The following is a 6,388-nucleotide window of genomic DNA, read 5'->3' as shown; positions in this document are numbered from 1 at the left end:
GAGCATTCCTTTGAGTATGCGAAGGATTGCGGATCAAAGAATTTGGCATTTTGAATGTGATGGGAAGTTCTCCGTGAGGAGTGCTTATCATGTGGCGAGGTCTATTGGTTCCAATGCAGCTGCTGGAGCTAGCAGCTCTGCTTCAGTCAATGATGATGGACGAACGAAGCTGTTGCGGAAGGTATGGAATGCGTGTGTTTCGGGGAAGGTTAAAATATGTGTCTGGCGTGCATGCTTGGATGCATTGCCCACGAAAAGTAATCTATTCAAGCGAAGAGTGGAGGTAGACAATTGTTGTAGCCTTTGAGGGTGTAGCGGTGAATCATTAGAACATGCTATAAGGGATTGTAATATGGCTAAAGCAATGTGGTTTGGCGGGTTAGGGATTAGGGTAGAGAGTGATAATCAACAGTTGGTGTTTTGGTTATCAAATATTGCCGAGCATTCTCCGCCATTGGTATTCGAATTATCATTGATGGTTATTTGGATGCTATGGAAGAATAAGAATGGTGGGATTTGGAATGGGAAACAGCTGATTGTGCAGGATTTGTTGATTAGAATGGAAGGTTGGCTACAGGAGTACCATACGTGGCACAAGTCGAGAACAAAAAAATCCATGAAGGTTCAACAGAAGTGGCGGAGACCTAGGGTTGATTGGGTTAAGTGTAATTTTGATGGGGGCATGGATACAACAAGGCTCAAGGGGAGGTTTTGGAGCTGTGCTACGTGACCATTTAGGTGATTTTTTTTGCTGCAATAGCAGGACCTTTAGGGTGGATAGGTTCGGCATTCCATGCAGAGCTTTGTGCTACTCAACAGGCATTATTGCTGGCCTAGTCAGATTGCCCATATGTTAAAAGGATAAGCTTTGAAGGTGATTCCAGTCTGGTGATGGCTACCATGAAGGGCAAGGAGGATGATTGTTCTCCATTGGGAAATATAATAAATGACTTGCGATTTATGCTCCAATCTTTTCCCTGTTCAGAGGTGAGTTTGGTGCAGCGAGGATGTAATTCGGCTGCTCATAGGCTTGCACGTTTGGGGTTGGGTAGTACCCATCAGATTGGGTGGTGTGAAAATCCCCCTAACTTGCTCAGGGATATCATATTTGAAGAAAGTTTGTAGGGTTATGATTTTATGTCTTGTCATTTGGGGATAGTTCTCTTGTTTGTGCGGGACGCTCTTTTCCCTTCGACCGGGTTGAAAGCCTCGGCAAGGTTTTATTGAGGCCCATTATGCACGCTATTCTCAGTTTGTACGCATTCTATTTATTTGCAATGAATAACATATTTTTCCCTCAAAAATAATAATACCCTTTATTTTTATTTTTTGTAAACATTAATTTATAATTAAACATATCCGCCTTAAATAGAGGAAAAAAAGTTGAAATAAATAAGTACAAACATCTGCCCCTAATGAAAAAAATTATTAGTTGGATTAGGGGCTAATTTATTCGCATCTAATAGATAAATAAAGTAAAGGCAGTTTTTTCTATCCTCAAAAATAATAAAATTAACAGAGACAATTGCATGTTTTCACCCCTAATGAAAGTTATTAGAGGCAAATTTTTATTTTCGCATCTAACACAACGCCCCTAATATGTCAATATATATGCACGCTTTTTTGCCCAAATTTAAGTGGAGGCAATTTGAATTTCAATGGTTCATGGGTGCATGTCATGATAATTTGCTATTTTTCAAATGATTATGATTGATTTGCCTCTTGAACATAAGATATTGCCATATCCAAGCTGAATTAGTTAAAGGTTAGGATTTATTGTTGAAAAAAGGAGAGAAGTCCTTCTCTGCACATAGCAACATCAAATCTTCAAGGAGGCATTATTTTGTTCGAAATATCCAAGTCCCACACATGTTCATTTTGTTCGAAATATTCTTTTTCTACCATACCATATTCCAAATTATATATACCATTGACGAGAGAGTAAAACTTAGGGTCCATTTGGTAAAAATTTAAGTTTTCAATATTTTGATTTCAAGGATATATATTTACATTAAGGAGGTGAAGGAATAAATTGATTGCAAACTTATCATTTGAAAATTCAAACCTAAGATAAGATATATCACTTAGAAGTGAAGAGAAATATCACTTCACTTTTTCTTATACTAAAAACTAAAAGCTTCGGTAATTCTAAAAAAAAATGTTACCAATATATATATATATATATATATATATATATCCTTGTATCAGGACCTACGGGCCAAGGGACAGTCTCTAGTAGACAGTTTCAATGGGGCATAGGCCGACCAAAAGGTAACGAAGATGTGCAAAGGTTTCCTAGGGCTAGATGGAGATTGGCCCTCGAGTGCAAAGGTAGAAAGGAGCTTGACTACAAGACCCACCAAATCGAGCAGGGACGAATGTCGGCTTCAGTGATTCGATAGTGCCGAGTGGAAGGGCCGTCACTCAACAGATTAAAGTTACTATAGCGAAATGTTATCCAAACACATTTCAAGTAATTGTAGTAAAACCTGACATGTTGACCGTTTGGCTTTTTCGACAATGCACTAGTAGAAAAACAAGTTTGTGCAATGGAGCAAATTTCATCGCGCAAACAGCCTTTGCGCGACAACGAAGGCTAGCGTCGTGCAAAACAGCCTTGCGCGACATAGGTGCACCTGCGTCGCTCAAAACATCTTTGTGCGACGCCAACCTTAGTCATGCAAAGGTCGTTTGCATGATGTTTTGTGCGTTGCACATTATTTTGGATGTAAACCAAGAATGTTTTACTGCTTTTTTCCTAACTTTGCGTGACGCAGGTGCACCTGCGCTGTGCAAAACAACTTTGTGTGACGAAGACTGGCGTCACACGAAGTCAACGACTTTTTCTGCTCCACTTAATCAGTTTGGGAGGCAGAAACTGCAAACCTAGTTGGAACAGCTACCTCTCTCTCCCATCTCTCTTCAAAACCTTCTCCAATCCCTCCCTTGCTCATAAATTTAACATACAAATATTTCATCTCTTTTCATCATGCAATCCCTTCCTTGCTCTTAATTTGTTGCAGCTTTATATTACAATGAAAATGAAGTCTAAGAGAAATTCCCATCACCTTCATCTATGGATATGGTTGTCATTCCAGTCCCACAAGATGATCATGTTTTCTCCTTATGTTTGTGCTACTAGGCCAGCATGCCAAAGCAATATCTTCCCCTTTTAGGCCAGCCAATTGCATTATACAGGTAACTAACTCATACTCTCACAGTCAAACCACTTGGGGAACTTTTCTAATTTTAGGACATAACTTATCAAACCAACTACAATGCGTTATTTTTTTTAATTAGCTGAATGTTTATTTGGTTGATTATAATGATGAATAAGCACTTTCAGTTTGTAACTTGAGAAGGATTATAAAATGAATGAACCTTGGTGCTTTGGACTATTTGCAAGACCCAGTTGCTTGTAGATGCCAAAAGTTCCTACTGACAATACCAAGTTTGAGTTGGTGGATTATTGGATGCCAATTTCCAGACACAGTTACTCTTTTATGACTAAAACCTGACCTCTTTGGGTCTTTATAGTTCTAGTTGCAATAGTCATTTTCAGATTCTCTTGTGTAGATGTGTAAAGTGAACAATGCAAATGAAGTCTAAGAGAAATTTAACTACATTTGAGATGTCACAGTGTACACAAATCACTTTATTTTCTTCGCTAAATTAATTTTTATTAATCTTATCTATTTTATTTAGTTTTAGTAGTTATTGTGATTTAGTTTATTTGTACAATGTGTTTCCCATCAAGTTCAATGGTGTGTGTGTGTGTGTGTATATATATATTTACTAAGTAGATTTTAATTTATTTATTTTGTACTCACAAGCAAAAGGGCAAAATAATAATAATAATAAATAAATAAATAAAACTTTGCACGACGTAGATGCAACTGCACCGCGCAAAGCTGTTTTGCGCGACACAGTTGCACCTACATCGCGCAAAGTTTTTTGTTTTTTTTTGTTTTTATTCCTTTTGCTTTTCTTTTGGGGTCCTTGCATTGCCTTTTTCTTTTATGGTATGCACTTGTGTAAATGTTTTAAATTGACGATTGAATTAGTTCCTTGTATTCATATAAGTTTAAAGAGTGTAGCTGTAAAAAAATCTTCAAAATCAGAGTTAAAATAACCGTTAAATCGTGATTTTTCGTTTATAGTCGTCGAAAAGGTTTGTCCCGTTACATAATCTCTTTGTTTTTTGCGATTTTTGGCCTATGCAATCTTGAAGCATATACAAACAAGTTTGATGGTTGGATCGTTGAACTAGTTTCCTACAATGCATATGCAATCAAAACAATAGATTCAGTAACACTTGGAGTTTATTTATACTTTCATTAAGTATAATATAAGATTTTGTGGTATCCACTTGTGTAAATATTTTAAATTGACGATCGAATTAGTTTATTGTATTCATATAGGATCAAGGAGTGTAGCTGTAAAAAATCATCAAAATCAGAGTTAAAATAACCGTTAAATCGTGATTTTTTGTTTATAACCATCGAAAAGGTTTGTCTGGTTACTTGATATCTAAATGTTTATTTTTTACTATTTTTGGTGTATGCAATCTCGAAGCATATACAAACAAGTTTGATGGTTGGATCGTTGAAACTAGTTTCATACAATCTGTTTCCATCAAAATGATAGATTCACTAACACTTCGAGTTTATTTATACTTTCATTAAGTATAACATAAGATTTTGTGGTATCCACTTGTGTAAATATTTTAAATTGACGATTGAATTAGTTCATTGTATTCATATAGGATCTAGGAGTGTAGCTGTAAAAAATCATCAAAATCGGAGTTAAAACTACCGTTAAATCAAGCTTTTTCGTTTATAACTGTCTAAAAGTTTTTGTCCCGTTATTTGATCTCTGCATGTTTGTTTTTGGCAATTTTTGGTGTATGCAATCTCGAAGCATATACAAACAAGTTTGACGGTTGGATCATTGAAACTAATTTCGTACAATGTGTATCCCATCAAAACGATAGATTCCCTTACACTTAGAGTTTATTAATACTTTCATCAAGTATAACATAAGATTTTGTGGCGTCCACTAGTGTAAATATTTTAAATTGACGATTGAATCAGTTCATTGTATTCATATAGGGTCAAGGAGTGTAGTTGTAAAAAATCATCAAAATCTTAGTTAAAATAACCATTAAATCGTGATTTTTTGTTTATAACTGACGAAATTTTTTTTCCCGTTACTTAATCTCTGAATGTTTGCTTTTGCAATTTTTGGCGTATGCGATCTCGAAGTATATACAAACAAGTTTGACGGTTGGATCGTTGAAACTAATTTCGTACAATGTGTTTCCCATCGAGTTCAATGGTATATATATCTACTAAGTAGATTTTAATTTATTTATTTTGTACTCATAAGCAAAAGGGCAAAAAAAAAAAAAAAAAAAAAAAACTTTGTGCGACGCAGTTGCACCTACGTCGCGAAAAGTTTTTTTTTTCTTTTTTTCCTTTTACTTGTCTTTTGGGGTTCTTGCATTGCCTTTTTCTTTTGTGGTATCCACTTGTGTCAATGTTTTAAATTGACCATCGAATTGGTTCATTGTATTCATATAGGTTTAAAGAGTGTAGCTATAAAAATTCATCAAAATCAGAGTTAAAATAACCGTTAAATTGTGATTTTTCGTTTGTAGCTAACGAAAAGGTTTGTCCCATTACATAATCTCTAAATGTTGGTTTTTTGCGATTTTTGGCGTGTGCGATCTCGAAGCATATACAAACAAGTTTGACGGTTGATCGTTGAAACTAGTTTCCTACAATGCGTTTCCCATCAAAACGATAGATTCACTAACACTTAGAGTTTATTTATACTTTCATTAAGCATACCATAAGATTTTGTGGTATCCACTTGTGTAAATATTTTAAATTGACGATCGAATCAGTTCCTTGTATTCATATAGGATCCAGGAGTGTAGCTGTAAAAAATCATCAAAATCGGAGTTAAAATATCTCTTAAATTGTGATTTTTTCGTTTATAACCGTCGAAAAGTTTTGTCCCGTTACTTGATCTCTGAAGGATTTTTTTTTGCGATTTTTGGCATATGCGATCTTGAAGCATATACAAACACGTTTGACGGTTGGATCGTTGAAACTAGTTTTGTACAATGCGAATCCCATTAAAATGATAGGTTCCCTAACACTTAGATTTTTTTTATACTTTCATCAAGTATAACATAAGATTTTGTGGTATCCACTTGTGTAAATATTTTAAATTGGCGATCGCATTAGTTCCTTGGCGTATGCGATCTTGTAAATATTTTATGTAGGATCCAGGAGTGTAGCTGTAAAAAATCATCAAAATCGGAGTTAAAATAACCGTTAAATCGTGATTTTTTCATTTATAACCATCGAAAAGTTTTGTC

Source organism: Pyrus communis, chromosome 4, assembly GCF_041283825.1.
Source record: "Pyrus communis isolate YQ-2024b chromosome 4, ASM4128382v1, whole genome shotgun sequence".
In the NCBI taxonomy this organism is placed as follows: domain Eukaryota; kingdom Viridiplantae; phylum Streptophyta; class Magnoliopsida; order Rosales; family Rosaceae; genus Pyrus; species Pyrus communis.
Note: the sequence above shows the minus strand (reverse complement) of the source record.